The sequence below is a fragment of the Ambystoma mexicanum genome, chromosome 2p (assembly GCF_040938575.1).
Source record: "Ambystoma mexicanum isolate Mex_15411 chromosome 2p, UKY_AmexF1_1, whole genome shotgun sequence".
Taxonomy (NCBI): Eukaryota; Metazoa; Chordata; class Amphibia; order Caudata; family Ambystomatidae; genus Ambystoma; species Ambystoma mexicanum.
The window spans coordinates 755,712,519-755,730,887 of record NC_090923.1 but is presented as its reverse complement, the minus strand read 5'-3'; the positions used below and the strand labels follow the sequence as shown (position 1 = coordinate 755,730,887).

General features: G+C 45.0%; 1 protein-coding gene across 1 annotated transcript in view; it reads right to left on the bottom strand.

Moving 5' to 3' along the window:
* Positions 1-18,369, bottom strand: part of B9D2 (B9 domain containing 2) — a 206,338-nt gene that overhangs the window by 67,274 nt on the left and 120,695 nt on the right. The gene's annotated exons all lie outside the window — the stretch shown is intronic.

The window sequence follows — 18,369 nt, the reverse complement described above, 5'->3', positions numbered from 1 at the left end:
GTATTTCTTTTCAAGAAAAATGTGTACGCCAGATTACGATTTTAAATGCAAACAATTATTTTAGGATTATGAAATCTGGCATTAATAACAGAGTTGTTGTTTGATTAGGCAAAGAGAATGGCATAGGGGTCATTGAGAATTTGAGAAACCAATGTGTTATCCAGGTAAGTGAAATTAATTATTTTCGTGAACCCTCCCCTCCACCCCACATGACAAATGGGGTTGCAAGGTCTCCTACTCTTTAGGGAGACGTTCCTCTTGAGAACGCCGCCCGTGGAACAAGAATATTAACCAGGCCAGGGGATCAAGCGAAAAGGCAGGCAACCACATGAACAAACTGTAGAAATTAAGATACAACAAACAATTGGTATACATACATTAAGGTACAGTAGCCACCCCAGGCCTCTGTCCCCCATAACTACTGCATCCTACCTGTGATCAGTGTGTGGATGCTGTTGGACCGAAGCTGTAAAAATCCTCCTACCAATGATTGAAAGTCCATAGACCAGAGGACAGACCAACGCTGTTGCCAATGAAGAAACCGTCTAGTAAATTCAAGATGAACACTAACCCGAACGGCACAAGGGAGCAGTCCCTATCAAGTACAGGAAACACAAGGGGTCTATACCCGAATGGCACAAGGATGCTCTAATACAGGTAAGGGTGTACAAAGGGTAATCCAATCCAAGAGAACAAAGAAATAATGCATGAGGAGCCACCCACATGGGTAGCAGTAAATCCAAGAAGCAATCCAGGAGGTAAGCACAAGTCTGATAACCAATTGGGCAGGCAATATCCAAGGCAAACAAAACCGGAGGAGACAGAATCAAGGCGAATCCAATAGATGCAAAAGCGGGTCTTGAACAAGCTATGTGGGAAATTTAGTCTCGGGAGGATAGGTAAAGGGCAACACGCTCACCTTGGAAGCAAGACGACAGAGCATCACAGGTTCGATCCCTGGGTCTGCGCTTAGAAACCTCTGGGTATAAAGCGCATTGTAAATAACCGATCATATCAAACAAGGCGCCAAAAAGAAGGCAACTCACCGTAAAACGGTATAGGAGCACCAGAGCAGTTGCGTGGTGGAGATTAACTGCAGCCCTTCCTGCTAGCGCCAGACAACAGAGCGTACTGACGTCACATGACATGAACGGCCACAGGACGTGTTCATGGGCAGATGTAGTCCGCCTTCACGCACAACGGAATCTCCGTTGTCATAGGTTGTGAGAAACTTGAAGGTGTCTCACCCGCTTGTCCCCGAAGATCTGTCATCCAGGTGGCCAGGACACAGCCATCGCTATTGGATTCAGTTCCTGGGGGTGGACCAGTGGGGCAGGATCACCTGGATGAGGGTTTTTTGGGGGAGTGGAAGTGGGGCACCGAAGGTTGAGACGCGGAATCCCCTTCCCTGTAACACCTTTTCCCCATACTACCCTGTAGGAAATTTAGAAGCTCTACCCCCCCCACCACCCTCTTTTCCCACACAAACACTTTCTCACCCAGTAACAGACAAAGGACTAACACCAGAGCCATTTACCTGACATTTCCCAACACACAGGTCAAGCAATTGACAGTAACCACGCACACCCGACGGCCCTTTACTTTCCCCACAGGGATAAAAGGCGGAGCACAAAAGCACACTTCGAGCAAGCCAACCGCAAGAGGAAGCAACTAATCCAGGATGGCAGTTTAAACTGAGATGAAAGGCAGCAAGACCTGAAAGGACGGCAAGGAGGGAGATGCCCTTGCCCTTTTCAACCCGGACCCGCAAAGCCTCCAAAAGAGAAAACATAAGACCCGGATGTGCAGCCAACGTGTGGAGTAGCAGATGTCAACCATGCAGGGGGGCCTCCCGCATTGATAACCCAGGTAGGGAGGCATGCTGGCTACCGTGATACCATCCTTGACTCCAGAGGCAAAGACAAGCCAATGGGTTCCTCACAGCCGGTGAGTCAGAAAGAGCTGATAGCAACCCGAACTGTGATGAGCCCACGGTTGCAAGTGACAACATTGTGAACGTGAGGAACTGATGAATAAAGAACTTGCGTGTTTGTGAACCAGAAGAGAAAGCTCAGTTAAGAAGGCCCTAGGAGAGGGTTGCGTCAGAGTGGGCCTACAAGGGTCACGTAAAATCCCTTGTACAATCGAACGCCTCTGACCCATTACTGAGAGAAGCTGGGGGAAGGGAATCTCCACTCCCTTACTTTCTGAGAAAGGTTGTAAAGTTGTAAACTAAGGCAAGTGTGAACCCGACAGAGGGATTCCAAGGGGAGAGCTAACGAGGGGGAATCCTGTACTGTGATAAAGCAAGTTGAACTGTGCATTTGAAAAGGCTGTGGAGGGAGGGCCAAGTTGCAAGGAGGATCTGAGACCGGCAGAGGGAGACCCTAGGGGCGAAGAGCAATCGCCCAAGGTGCAAGATCACCAAAGGAACTTTTGTTTGTTTGTTGTCTTGAACCAGCAGGCCTTCTAAGGCAAAAGACTGCAGGAAAGAGATTTGGCACCTGAAGGTGCTGGTATCGAACTGGAAATGTAAACTTGTGCAAGTGAGGCCCAGGAATGTGCTGTGCTCAGAAGTGCCACCTTGTCCTGTGCCTAAAGTGGGGAAGGTAGGCCCAGACAAACCATCCTGACTTATCATTTTGTGAACACTTTTCTTTTCTGGTGAACATTATCCCGCACTCTTTCTGTAATTTAGCAGTAAGGACTGGCAATAGGCTTTTTTGTATAGGCCCTTTTTATTGACAAGACACCACTAGGACTGGATTATTTTTAATTGATGGTCGTTGCTTGCTCCCATGTTAGATTTAGGTTTAGATTAGACGTTTATCTCACCCAGTACAAAGTTCAATAAACACCCTTGAACTGGGATCACTTGTTTCTGTCCTTAATGTTGCCACCATGAGTTCCTTACAGTTTCATGGAAGCCGCCAGATCTGTGGATAAACAGACCGTGGATGTCGGTGTGTCGGGACCCTGACAATTGTAGATTGGAACCTTGATCAACAGAAAGAAAATAGTTTAGCCTTATTTGAGCTAGCAGTCCATGCCATCTCAGTTGGCGCATTTTAACAATGGGGTGTGACCTTTCACATTCCTAAAATCGGAAAAAGTTATTTTGCCATAAAAATAATCTTGGGGTGTGTAGACCTAACCTTCATTTGCGAACGGTTTGCCCCAGTGCTTGTGGTAGGAGTCTCAAGTGATTATGATGTAGAAGATGCACACTAAAGTGTCTCCAAATGTGTCTTCCCTGGGTTCATAGGTCCAAACCTCTACGCCGTCAGCAACTCAAGAATTGGGCCTTATTTTTAGGAGTAGCATGATCAGTTCCATACATTGCACAGGGTAAAACTCTGAGCTATTGGAGATCCTGAACACAATGAACATTGCGTCTTACAGGTTTTTAATTACGCCCTTAAATCGGACATGTTGAATTGCTGTTGTTCCAAGCCAGTCCTCCACACTGGCAACTCCATCCTCTACATCAGTAAATCTTAAGAGTAATCAGAGGCTGTGGAGTTCTCAGTGCGTTGTCACATTCCTGTGAGCGATGGAATGCTTTGCTACATTGCCACCCTCTCATTTAAAAGTGTACCAGTGCCAATTGAGGTACTGCTTGTGCACAAGTGGCACTTCCTTTATTATTGAACGAGTCTAGGTTCAGATTTGGATAGGCTGTCACAATGTGGTCCCTTCTTATGGACTACTGGTTGCTCAGCATGATCTCCCAGGTGGAAATGCTATATGCTATGTCCATCATGTGCCAAGATTTTGAAATTCGAGGATGAGAAAGATGCGGAATCAACGATCACCAGAATTGCATTTGATTCGTAGTTGGGTGCAAGTCATTCCAACAAAGCCACCTTCAGGAACATTATGTGACAGCAGCAGTTTGAGTTATGAGCTAAGCAGCAAGTGGGATCGTGAGGGTCAGATCTGCTGTATGAATTGACACTGCATCGTAGGCAATACTAGTTTCCATTGGCATGAATCACGTACCGTCCAAGGAAATGAATCCTCTGTCCTATCCCTGAGAAAGCACAAAATTCATGCAAGACATTAACTGATAAGGGAAAAAAGGTCCAATTTAAGACACTTCTTGCATTTACTTCATTGCAAAACTCAGCCATGAAGATGAAAATTCCATCCAACATTGTTGCAAGCAGGCCTTCAGTTAAGTGTCGTACGGGGCCATTCTTGCGCATTAAAATCTTGCAAAATTCAACACCTTTTATCTTTCTGTGTGTACCATTTATGCACCAATTCAGAGCAGAAATCACTGTAAACGGCAGGCAGCTTGACCGAAATTAGAACACATGCTTTGATGCATACCTGTATGGATGAACCCGCAGCAAAAGAATAAGTGTCCTAATGGACACTCGTGTCCCCTGCACACCACATTTACTGATATATTTGTCAGTCAAATCTTGTTATACTTTTTGGATTATTATTCGATTGGTTAAGTCAAACGCAATATGTTCGTATCAGGTTGATGACCACAGTTGGTTTCAGTTGTAGAAAAACTTAAGTAAATTATACATATAGCATATTTGTGTAACATATAGATTTGAACAGTCAAAAATTAAAATAAGCTTAATGCGTTTCGGGAAGAAATGGAGCAACATTTTCATTACATTCATGAAGTTCATCAATCAATTTTCTAGTTTCAATTGTAATCTATATGGTAAAACAAAAAGGAACCCATAAGTATGATGCTTCTAAAGTATTTTTCGTGAATAACCGATAAATAAAAGGTAAACTCATTAGACGATTCTTCGAGTACCATTATCTGAATTATCAAGACTATCACGTCTGGGACGATGACAATTGTTTGTGTCTGGTTTCAATTCTTCGAGGGTTACCGAATGAAGTTCATGCGTCAGAAATAATGTAAGGTGTCAGTGTACCAGGTCTAGTCCATGGTAAAACCAATGAACATACCCCTCTGATTCTTTCTCAAAAAGATTCTTAGATCCTAGTGGTGTATCCCGAAAAAATATGGATGGTGCTTTTTAACTGAGAAAAAAATAACAAGAAAACCAAATAGCATATAAGTCTTCATGGTTGGGAAGAGATAAAACTGAATTCATGCAAATATAAAAGCACATGCCTCCAAATGGAGCATCTCTATGTACTAGAGAAGTTTGATCGGTGGTCAGATCGAATTGTAGGTCAACAATGAAAAATCCTTTGCAGGACATGTTGTCTGTGCAGAGATAGATCATTGAAATCAAGGTCGTGGATAAAGTAAGTGGCACAAAGTCATACCAATAGGTGTAGAGTTTAACTGCAGTCTCATGATTTCTGAAACTAAAGAGCTAAGTTGTAAAAAGATACTCTTTTATATGGCGTTCAGCATGCTCGAATGGGCATGCTGACCAGTGAAGGAAATGATGTCACGGATGGTAGGGTGGCTGATGGTGCCTGTGCGGAAATCTGGAAAAACAACTCATTAAGTTGTAGTGTTGACGCTCGGCAGTTAAATAGATTTAGCGTTACGACTGTCGGTGTAACCAAGGTTGCAAAACTGTTAGGAACCGGTAGCATGTTAACATGCTGGGCCATATATTGATGTGGATGAACCTGCGTCATAGGTAATGTACGTTATAGGTAAACAAGTCGGGAAAGGCTCCTGGGGTGTTTTTATAAAAACCTGATTGAATCATCAGGTTGAACAGTGGAGATATGGAGTTAAAGACAATCTCATTGCTAGATTGGCTATCAGTCTAAAATTACAGTTTTTAAATACATTTACATTCGATATATATGGTACACTTTAGTTGTGATCTACATATTATCACAAACAAAACCTACTGGTAAGACTTTGTGCCACTTCAACTTTCTGAATTAGTGTGTCCTAACTTAAGTACTTTATACACAATTGGGATTTCGATGATATTTCTCCGCACAGACAACATGTCCTGCAAAAGATTTTTCACTGTTTGACCTACAATTTGAACTGACCTATCAAACTTTGCTAGTACATACAGATATTCCATTTGGAGTTATGTGCTTTTATATTCGCATAACTTCAATTGTTATCTCTTACCAACCACAAGGACTTCGATGCCATTTGGTTTTCTTGTTAATTCTTGTTATTTTTCATCCTTCTGAGAAAGAATCAGAGAGGTATGTTCATTGGTTTTAACATGGACTAGTCACTGTTCACTGACTCCCTAGAATATTTCTGACCCATTAACCTAACATTTTTCATTCAGTAATCCTCGAAGAATTGCAGACCAGACACAGACAATTGTCTTCGACCAGACGTGATAGTCTTGATCATTCAGATTATGCTACTCGAACAATCCTCTAATAAGGCGACGTTTATGTAAACATTATCAGTTATTCACGAAAATACTTAGCTTTAGAAGCATCAGACTTATGGTTTCCTTTTGTTTACCTTATAGATTACAATTGAAGCTACAAAATTGATGAACTTCATGAATGTAATGATAATTTCACTCCTCGTGAACTGAATTTCTTCCCGAAGCGCGATGAGCGCATTTACATTTTTGACTGTTCAAATCTATATGTTGTGTTACATGAATATCCTTTATGTATAATTACATTTTGCTACAACAGAAACCAACCATGGTCATCAACCTGATCTAACATATTGCTTTAACCAATTGAATAATAATCCCCAAAGTATAACACGATTTGGCTGAAAAATAGATCAGTAAATGTGGTGTGCAAGGGACGCGAGTGTCCAATAGTTTAGGACACTTATTCTTCGGCATGTACTAGCGACTATTTTGTGCCAGAGATGCATTCTCTCCCCTGAACCTGAAGACCATGAAGGACCAGTTCAGACTTTTTTCTTGTCAGAGAAAGAAGCGAGATGAGAAATGGTTATTTCTGTCCACCTGCTGCTGTGTTTTGTGTCTGGAGGAGTGGGGCATTTTGTAAGCATATTTATTTTCCTAACATTTTAGGATTGTTGGAGTAATAAGATGGACAAATTGGTTACAATTGAGAAGTGTCATTAACAAACAAATGTTGCTTTTTCAGTGAATGCGTGCAAATGTATTTTTCGGAAAGTTCCTGTGTTGTGTGCATTTATCATAAAATTGCATCTTTGTGGTGTGTTCAACACATTACTGTGTAGGAGAACATTTTCCACAATGTAATAATTATATTGAAGCCAGACAACTTGGCTACACAACTGTTTTGGTTATTTGTTGTATCAAGTTAAAGGTTCTGGTTGCTTGTCGCATACTATTTTTGTACAACTGTGATAGCATTGCTCCTATAAAAGGTGTAAAAAAAAGATGGCCGCCTAAGAGCTAAGCTCCTCTCTGCCAGAAATCCTTGGATAAAATATACTTAGATGCTGCACACCCCGAACCGCCGAAAACAGCAGAGCTGCCTTCATAAGACATCCTGAAGACCCTGAGAAAAAGAACAAAGGAAATAGGAGCCGGAATACCCAATTCCTGCTCAAGGACGCAGGTGTGGGACAGTGAGCCATCTCACAGTCCCAGAGATCCCGACGCAGAGTCTGCGGCTCCAAAGCACATGCAGGCCTCGAGGTAGGCAGAGCCAGTGTTGCGGGCCACGGACAGTGGCAGCAGGAACATCAAACCGCCTCTACAGCTCCCGGGCTGAGATCGCCTGACCAAACTGAAGACGACAACTGCGAACATTAGCGGTGGAGCGAGCGACGAGCCTGGACACTTGGGGAGTGCACTACGCAGCCGAGCCACCCAGTAAGTATGCCGCCATTCTCCTGTCACAGTGCGCTATCAGAGACATTAACAGTGCTCCGGCTCACACATTGTGCGGCCCCGCTGGAGCACGGATCCTTCGAGACCGGGCCGGTGAAGATCCATGCCCCCCTCCATCGGGCGACACCATAAGCGGACCCTGTGCACATCGCGGGCCAGAGTTGCTACGTTCAACCCACTCAAATCCAAACAAGGCAACCCAGGGGGGCACCCGACAGGTGGCGGTCGACCGCGGGGGCCCCGACTCAACTATTAGAAAGGCGCACAGGGACACCCTTCAACACGGCCAGAGAGGCCACCAAGACACGAGCCTCACACATACCATCAGGCGCTGTGCGGACCTGACTCCGTGGGCAGCAAGATCTAGCCGTAGACCTACCCGCTGCAATAGCTCCACGATCCACGCCAGCTCCAGAATTAGACACACCAGCTCCAATACTAACTGGAATCAAAACCAATAAGCCCTAAGGCGGTCCCACATGTAGACATTACTCATCCTGGTGGCGACGTAGATTGAGGAAAGGTGAATACGTGAGAGGACACAGTCCATTCCTGGAAACCTATGTGACACACAAATTAAACCCCCAAACAAAAGACTTGCTAACATTTGCTGCTCAATAGCGCCAACATTCTTAGGAAGACACTGGCCCTACAGCCGCACTCAATGGTGTATAGCGATCCAACACTTAGCTCATTGAGGGACAGAAGGTCAACTACCAGGAGACCAGCTCATCGAGGAAGAAAAGGCGAACAGTGCTCTGGCACCATCTCGCCCAATACCACTGTATCCTTCAGCCCACACCTATGCAGACCTAGATCCTGGCACAGGCACAGGCACAAACAGATCTGGCTGGTTGACTAAATCCACCAACCTGACAGGGTCACGCAGGATAGATATTCTTGAGATGCCCGGAAAGAAAGTTGTAAAGAACAGGAATGGATTCTTACAGAAAATCACAAGCGTCCACCGGTAGCCCGGACCCACCAGCTGCCACCTCAGCAGCATCTACAAATGACACGAAATTTGACCACCTCCTTACCACGGTGTAAAACGTATTCCTAGCAGTTAATGTCAAATTAGAGGACATCGTCTCAACAATAGGCTCACTTAAAGCCTGTGTCGACAAAGAAAGTGCCAGAATCACAGAAACTGAAAACAGAATCGGCGCCAATGAAGATTCAATTCACCAAAATACCCACGACATAACACTCCTAAAATGAGAGATGACCAAGCTCCGGGACAAATGTGAAGATTTGGAATCGAGATTGCGCCGTAACAACATACAGATCGTCGGGCTCTGAGTCCTTCTGCAAGGGAGCAATGGAATCCCCCATTGAAAACCTGCTGAAATCCCTCTTCGGCAAAGAATCCTTCTCCCCACAATTCTTGGTTGAAAGGGCGCATCGTACCCTAACTCCAGCGCCCAAGCCGGGTGCTTCTCCTCGCACAGTCAACGCTAAACTACTTAATTACAGAGACAGAGACACAGCACTGAGGTTGGCAAGAGAAATGGGACCCCTGAGACACGGTAACGACAATATCCACATCTACCCCGACTTCTCAGCTGGAGTCCAAACCCAAAGGCGATCCTATGAAACAATCAAACGTCAACTCAGGCTGAGGAAAGTACCTTATGCCCTACTGTTCTCCGCAAAGCTGCGTATACAACATGTTGGATGGGTACATTTCTTCTAAACCCCCGCAGCGGCAATGGCTTATGTAGAAGCCTCAATCCCCCTCCCTCCTGGAAGAAATGAACACGACCGAGACGACCTGCAACAACCGGTGGAAGAATTGGGGAACTCCAATGACTGAAGGCAGCTTCACGATCTCCTTTGTTCTCTTAATGATGTAATCATGGCAGATAGGGGAACGCAGCCCCCATAATTTAAGTTGGGCCGGATGAGACGCGCTCGGCTACAGGGGCTGTGCTGCAGCACTCGCCCCCCCTGGGAAGAACCACAAGTTTGTAACAAGGGGTCATCATCATGTTGGGGCCGATGGTGTGGGTGGGCACAGGGCACAAGGGACTGTTTTGTTGTTTGAGAATACTGTCACTTCCTGATAGATCCCCAGTTGGGCACCAGGAGTCAAAGTTAACTAGTTGGAATAACTTAAAAATAGCTATCACTCTATTACAAGCTGAACTTCCCAAGGGAATGACCCCTTTCTACATACACCACCCGATATTGACGAAATGGCACAGCATGCAAACCCACATACAGGATTGAAACACAAACTGCTTACCTGGAATATTCGTGGGCTGAACAACAGGGCAAAGCTAGCAAAGTAGGGGCATATATCAATAGACATCGCCCACACATAGCTATGCTGCAAGAAACCCATGAACTACAAAACGTTAATGACAGTATTCTACGACAATGGGGGAGTAACAGATGTTATACTGAAAATTCAACCCACAATAGGGGAGTCCTTACACGGATACATCCCTCTTTGGGGTTTGTAACCGAGAAAAGCAAAATTCACCCTTAGGGTAGGTGCGTGATTGTGTGGGGCACTGTTGACAGGCGAGAAACTGATCCTGGTCAATACTTATGGGCCAAACACAGACGACCCAGAGTTCTACATCAGTGTGTTGGCGGAAATTGGCGGGACAATAGGCACATGTGTGTTATGGGGAGGAGACTTCATACTATACTCGATGTCTCCTTGGACAGATCATCTGATAAACAAAGGAGCCTCACTAGATCAGCCACTGTCCTACATGAAAGCCCTAGTGGAATTACCCCGGGTAGACGCCTGGAGAGGGATAGCCCCGGTAGACAGACAATACACGTTCTATTCATCAGTACACAACACAGAATCAAGGATAGACTACTGGTTTATCTCCTCCCATTTGATTAATTCAGTGCAGCATTGTGATATACTCCCCCACAAACTATCTGAAGTGATGATCCAAAATATAAGACCACCAGCTAGACGGTGGAGAATGCCCCCAAATATCCTGAAAGACCCAAACGTGGTAGAGTCACTACATATTGAGATAGAGGAATTCTTCCAGCAAAACAAAGGGTCAGTAGACAAATGGTCGACCATATGGGAATGTTCAAGGTATGGATAAGAGGTAACATAATGTCTAAAACAACCAGACTGCTTAAAGCCGTCAGAACCGAATTAACCGAAACGCACCTGAAAACGACTATAGCACAACACACAATAAACAAACATTAGCTGAAAACAACGCACACTTTCAGACGTTTAACGAACTGGCAACTAAAGAACAGTAGTATATGGCTATAGGGATGTAACGGTATAACGTTAAAGATACCGTGAACCACTTAATTGAACAATAATAACCGTCACATTGTTTATACCGTTAAGTGTGCTTTTCAATCTGATTTGGAAAGGCTGCAGTAAGCAATTGCTGCGCAGTCTTGGTTTTGCACTGTTGAATTGCCGTCTGCCAAGTAGTTTCAGTTGGAGCAGTTTTTAATGCCATTCCATAAACCACACGTGCTTACACAAAATCAATATGTTAGCAATAGGAAGAATAGATACAGTGCCAAGAAGGAAAAGGGTTTACTTTGGGGTGGCGGCTTTGGGGTTTATATATTTATAATGGATGATGTTCTCTAAACATATGACAATGGGGGATTTCCCTGGTTCTATCATTGAATTTACATATAATAAGTCACACTGCGAAATTCACTCATCTCTGTGGGTATTCCCTGCTGCCATACCAAAGGGTAACATGTCAGTGATTACTGAAAATCTTTTGGCCCCCAAGTAAACTAAAGGCTGTAAAGTGTGAGTGTATATAGATTTATTTTAACATTAAACAATGTGACTTACTTTACTTCCTTATTTTTCTGTGATTTTGTTGAAGTCCCCATAGGGGTGGTGTGTGATGATGTTATGTTAACGTTACTTATATAGCGCACCGTCACCAACAGAATTGGTCCCCAGGTGCTCTGGAGGATCTGTAAATGGGAAGGTGGGATGGGTTAGTAAGGTGAAGAGGGCGTAGGATAGTGAGAGGAGTGGTGTACTGTTGGCAGCTACAACTCGGTCGACACCGGGTGCTGAGCTTTGGTGCGAGTATTGGATCGGTGTCAGTCCGCGTGTGCTGTTGGTGCGGCTTATGTGTTGTTGCAGTGGGGTGAAGTGCGTGCAGCTGGTTGTGCGAGAGATGGCTGTGTGAGTTTAAGTATGCAGAGAGTTAGAGTTTATATTGGTTAGTGGGTTATGTGGCATTTAACATGCAAGCATTCACAGTTCTGTCTAAGTGTAGCACGTGCTGACCTACACAATTCAGTCTGAGTGTGGCACACACCAACCCTCACAATACCATCTAGATACCACACAGGCCAATGTTCATAATTCTATCCAAGTGCGGGACATGCCAACATTCTCAATTCCTTTTAAGTGTAGTGCTTGACAATCTTCATAATTCCGTCTAGGTGTGGCACTCGCTAACATTCACAATCCTGTCTAGATACAGCGCAGGCTAATGTTCCCAACTCATGCTAACATTCACTGTGTTGCTACCCAATATCTGTGGGAACCTTAATTAGTTGCTCAAAGGCCATACTGTCAAATGTCTTTTCCAGATTACTCTGCATTGCGTTATTTAGGGTGAATTGATATTGAATTCCACACTGTGAAGACAACACATTATGTCCACTGATGTCATCTTGTCTATAGTCTGATATGTGAATTAATTGAATGTTGTCATCACATTTTGTTTGATTATACAAACATATTCACAGGGTTAATGTTTAATTGATACTAATTTGGTTTCATTACAAGTTCATCTCTAAGGGTCAAAGTGGCAGTACTGGAATTGCTGCCACGTTGATCAATCAGTTGATATAAGGGTTATTGAAAATGGACGCTAATTCCTCTGGTGCAATTTACCCTGAAGAAATTAGCACTGGAGGAATAAGCAATGAAAACCAGTGATAATTCCCCGGGGCTAAATCCTCCAGTGGAATTAGAGCTGTAAATAAAAATGCTAATTCCATCCTATCTTCAGGTTAAAATACTGAACGAAACACTGCCAAACATAGTGGCCGATTTAACCAAAAATACCCAAAAGACGAAGGAAAATGCATTCAGGTGATGCAAATGAAGCCACAGATGCACCCAATTGGCCATACAAAGGTATGTGAATATGAATGTAATGATGCTGAAGTCCCCATAGAGCTGATATGATGGTACTGAGTCCATCAAAAGGATGGTGTGTGGTCATGTTCAGGTCCCCACTGGGATGTTGTTTGATGACATAGAGGTCCTCACAGGGATGGTGTGTCATGGCATATTAGGCCCCATAACAATAGTTTGTAATTATGCTCAAGGTCTCAGTAGAGTTGGAATGCAATGATATTGAATCCTTCAACTGGATGGTGTGTGCTGATGTTGAGGTCCCCACAGGGTTGATATGTGATGATATTTAAGTCCTCACATGGATGGTGTGTGCCGATGGTGAGGTCCCCACAGGGTTGATATGTGATGATATTTAAGTCCTCACATGGATGGTGTGTGCTGATGGTGAGGTCCCCACAGGGTTGATATGTGATGATATTTAAGTCCTCACATGGATGGTGTGTGCTAATGGCGAGGTCCCCACAGGGTTGATATGTGATGATATTTAAGTCCTCACATGCATGGTGTGTGCTGATGGTGAGGTCCCCACAGGGTTGATATGTGATGATATTTAAGTCCTCACATGGATGGTGTGTGCTAATGGCGAGGTCCCCACAGGGTTGATATGTGATAATATTTAAGTCCTCACATGCATGGTGTGTGCTGATGGTGAGGTCCCCACAGGGTTGATGTGTGATGATATTGAAGTCCTCACATGGATGCTAGGGAGAATTCTCTGTAGAGGCTAATTTCCCGAACCTAGTGAGTCCCCCAGCAGCTTTGCTGGATTTTTGGGGTTTATTTTTTTCTCCTACCAAGAGTGAGACTCTTTTCCTCACACTCTTGGACATGATTTGGGTGTCCCCTTGACTATCTATGTGTTTGATGGGCTATGGGGGTCTTTCACCCCATAGGGTTTCATGTGTTTTTTTCTATGTGTGTTACAAAGCACCCTCTGTGCAGTAACACAGGGATGTCATAGTGGCTCCCAAACATAGACTCCATATCCTGGTACTGACTACTGTCTCCCAGGGCATGTAAAGTCGCCATTGGCTTTACTAGTCCCAAATTATTAACAGAACCAGTACAAACCATCCTATTGTGGACGTACTGGTAGGGGCAATTCGATTGCCCCTGGGTCTGTTGTTCGAGGGGGCACTGTCCCGTCCCCCCTGAGCGAGTTTTGGCTGGTGGCAGTGGATACTACTTTTTATATTTGACCGCGAATATATTCCTTTGGGATTTTCCCATTATTCGAGGCTAATACTTTTTCAACATAGCCTCAGACATACCGCCAGTTTATTAAATTAATATTAATTCACTGGTTGGTGTTTTCTGCCAGAACTCGGCTCTAAAATGGCGATGGTGTTCGCCTCTGTAATTCTAACCCAAGGTTGAACCCTTTGTTCCACTTTTGGCGGGCTTCTGCACAGAAGCCCTCCAAAGTGGTGCCACTCTGTCTGGTGGTGTGGGAGGGGGTTTAGGCACCCTGGACTGAGTTGCCTCGACAACTCAAGTCGCACTCTTGTGTGCTCACCACTTAGCATGTTTGATTGACAGCTAGGCTGTGTGAATGGGGGTTTTGGTGCATAAAAGCAGGGCCTTTGGGGACTGGAACTTCAGAAGTCGCCACAGGACCTAAGAATCCGAAGAGGGCGAAGCTGAGCCGACCTGCAACGACAACACCACCGGTGGAGCCCTGCCGAGCCGACTCACCACTTCCCAACGCCAGAGGAGATCTCCCTGCTGGAGAGTCTTCTTCCCTTGACTGGTGGGAACAACCAGTTTTGCCTTTCTTTTCATCACCCCCGACGTCGTGTGATCGAATTGCCCGTGCCAAGCACCCCGGCAACCAGATAGCCACACTTACCACGGGACCGCGAACAAAAGGTGGTGCCTTGTGACCGAGAACTCCGCGGCTGGTTTCTTCCCTGGCAGTGCAACGATCTTCAGCTTTCCTCCACGTCGAGATCTTTTCTTTCTCCAGGCAAAGCCCTGACTTGCATCCGCTGCCAGGAACAACTGCCCCCGCTGGAGCTGTCTCCCCACTTTAAATGTACTGTGTCCGCCTGACTTCCCTTGTAACGGTTAGAGTGGGGTGTCCCGTAAATCCTCACCTTTCCACTGGGTCGTCCTCCAGACCTTCTTAAACTTTCTTTTCGAAACTGGTCCAACCGTTCTGTGACATTTTTCTACAAAGACTGGAAGTGCTTTTCCACTGTGGTGTTTGAGACATTCAGCCTTGCTCTCTCCAAGAGTGGGCCTGGCCCTTGACTTTGTGTGCTATACAGTAGATTTTGCCTGCCTGACTTGCATTTGTCTCTTAAAAGTGTTGGTACTGAGTTGGTTTCATACCCTGCCTTTTTCTCTCCCTTTTTAACAAATATTAGAGTGCCATCTAGGTTATGCGCTCACCTCTGTCTGAAAATAAGTGGTGTCTTGAACCTAGACTTGTCGAATATTTATAAGGGGGTTGTATATAATTATAGTGACTGTGCTTGAAATTGCTTGCCTCATTAGTGTTAGTGTATTTTTACAAAGTGTGTTTTAAATAAATAAATCTATACTTTAATACCAAAGCTCTGGTCAGTGTTTGCTTATTGCTGTGTTATCCACCCTTCTGTGTATGCTCTATATACTGCCTAACTCTTCTTGAGAGAAATCTGACTGCTCAGCCACAGCTACCAGGTAACTCTGGGTGGTACAGACTGCTACCAATTGGGTTTACTGCCAACACCTGTAGTCTTAAACATTTTGCAGTGGTCCCAGAGGGAACTGCACAGGTTTCTGCCTAACAATGGATAGTATGTGATGATTTTGAAGTCTCCTTAATGAAGAAGTATTATGATATTAAACTTTTTGTATGTGGGCTCTTTGATATTAAATGCCTTACAGAAATATAATGCTTCAAAGAAGTAGAAGAGAGGGTTGGTGAAGATGTTGAAATAATTTAAGAAAGTATTTATAGGCCTGAGTGTGTTTTATGTAAACTTGAACTCATGTAATGGCAATGTTACATCAACCTCTGCTTAGTACATGGCCAAATTAGAAATTGAATGAAATCTCACCTGACAATGGAGGTTATTACGGGTTGGGCGGTATTCTGTCTGTAAATCCACTGGTTTTACCGTTATAAACACTTGGTCTGGCAGATTTACCGCTGGATCACATGTGGTGGCGGCTGAGTATGTTCCCATTTTTTCAGAGTCCATTGGACTCTATGGGGCATTTTGGCAGAATTACTGCAGCGGTAATTCCACCCCAGTAATTTCGCTGAAAATGGGTAGAAAGTCAGCAGATTTACCTCCAGCTCATTGCTGGGAGGTGAATCTTTTACATTTCTGCCAAACTCATAGTTGGGTGGTGTGGTAATGTGGCGTGAATGCTATTACTGCTGCATTTTTACTGCACTGCCCAACTCATAATGAGTCCAAATATCTTTAGTTTCTCTTCTGTGCAACTGTGAGGTCTTCTGCCACATTTCACCTACTTCTTGTGCCCATTTATTTAGCGTGAAACTCATGACTGTTCTTCTTTACAGGCATGTTGAAGCTGTCCCTCAACGCTCCATTTAGGAGATTTGTTGTTGCTTCAGAGACCACAGCCAAAAATTCAAAAGATAACTTGGCCAAGCTACAGGATGCATTTCGTGCTTTCAGGGCAAGGATGCCCGTAGTTGATATATTGTGCATCCAGCTCCTTGCTCCCCTGTCAGGAGACAAAAGGGGGAAAATGTTTGGAAGCTAGCCATCATGACCTTCAACACCAAACCTTATGGGGATGCATGGTTGGAGAGTGGCAAGACCACCCCCTTACATTTCTTGGAGGCACCGCTGAGCTCACCTCTGGAGTGCCTATACCTATCCCATCCTACCCTACCTTGACCTAGGCATACCCACCCTTTCTCTTCTCAGGGTTAGTGTACATATTTCTAGTGTAAGTTTCCATTTTTCTATCGTGTAAATAGGTTTTTTGTGCACATTTGTGGATAGGGATTTGTTTATATTCTTGAATTAATTGTGATTTGCCACCACAGAAGATAGCCAGGCACCAGCTTCATGAATTTTGTTCCGGTAGCCAGCTGGACTGAGCGTGTGGGGATTAAGACTGACCATTAATTCATTATAGGTGATGTCCCATGGAGCACACCCCTACAACAGGTGCTCAAAATGACCATGTCCGTCGAGTCCCTCACAGGCTAGGTCAAGTGCTTGGGTAAAGACCTTGGCCTAGCAGAGACCAGCATCCTGGTCTGCCATGGCCCTAAGAAAGTCGACCCCGAGACATTGCCCCTTACCATCCACATGTGTGACTCAATAGTGTCCTATCCTCTTTGGGCATTCAACATCTGGCCAGTGTTATAGGCTAGCCTACCATCCACACCACCTATGCCTAGCTCAAGCCCTGCCTTGACAAACACTGCACACATTCACCCTGCAGTGACCACTGTAGGTGCCATCATAGCTGCACCCACAAGCAACCCTAGTTCACCTGGGTGTAGCACGCACCAGTTCTACACCAGAGAATAGAGGCACCATACTGAACGCTTACTCATGGCGAATGCTGTCAAGCATATGTTGAATGGAGGGTATCATGACACCAGCAGAACATGGACCCTATATCTGCCTGAGACCCTTCTCAGGTGAGAAACCGACCCCGAGATGTGAAGAGGAATATTGGTTAAGGGTGGACCAGACCAACCAGATAATCCACGACTGGAGAGCTCCCGACAGGGAGACAAGGCGCTGTGCTCTTGAGAGTCTCTGATGTCTTGCCACACACCCAAAGCCCACATCAAAGGACATTATTCATGCTGGATGGAGTCTTTGGAGCCACTGAGTCAGATCTAGAGCTCACATTTAAGTATTATGCCAACCACCTCCAACACAGTGAACGTCTCTCAGAATATATGGGCAGAACTGAACCGATTCTGCAGCTGCCTTACAAGCAGAAGGAGGTTGAGCCAAACAACCTGAAACTGGTCAGGCAGCAACACCTAATGTGTGTATCAAGATCAGTGCTGCTGATGCTTCTGCGACTCTGAGAACGGATCCCGAAACCACCTTCCTTTGATGAACTGGCCCGGAAGGAGAGATGAAGGACACAGTGTATAGTCTACCTAGTCAACTGGTGTCTCCTTACACAGTCCCAGGATATGACCGGAGACATCAAGTGGTGAAATTGAATCAGACCAGCTTGTTGATGCAGCTGCAGAGGGCGCCAGCCAGGAGACTGCCTTTAGGGTCACCCATGCTACCAGAGCTTGGAAGAGACTCTACACTCTCCTCCCAAGAGAGGAAATGCCAGCTCTTCAAGCTCAAGAACCACGGCTGCCCAAAGTGTACCAATGGTGAACAGCACCGCTGCAGTCCGGGCAGTTCTGCCAAAGGTGTGGACAGCAGAGCAGCACTTTCTGTATGTGCTCAAACCCACCAGATTACATCCGAGTTGCAGAGAAGTTCCAGGCCTTGAACATTCCAACATGTGCAATGGTGGGAAACGCCAGTGAGGACCAGACGGAGGGGCAAC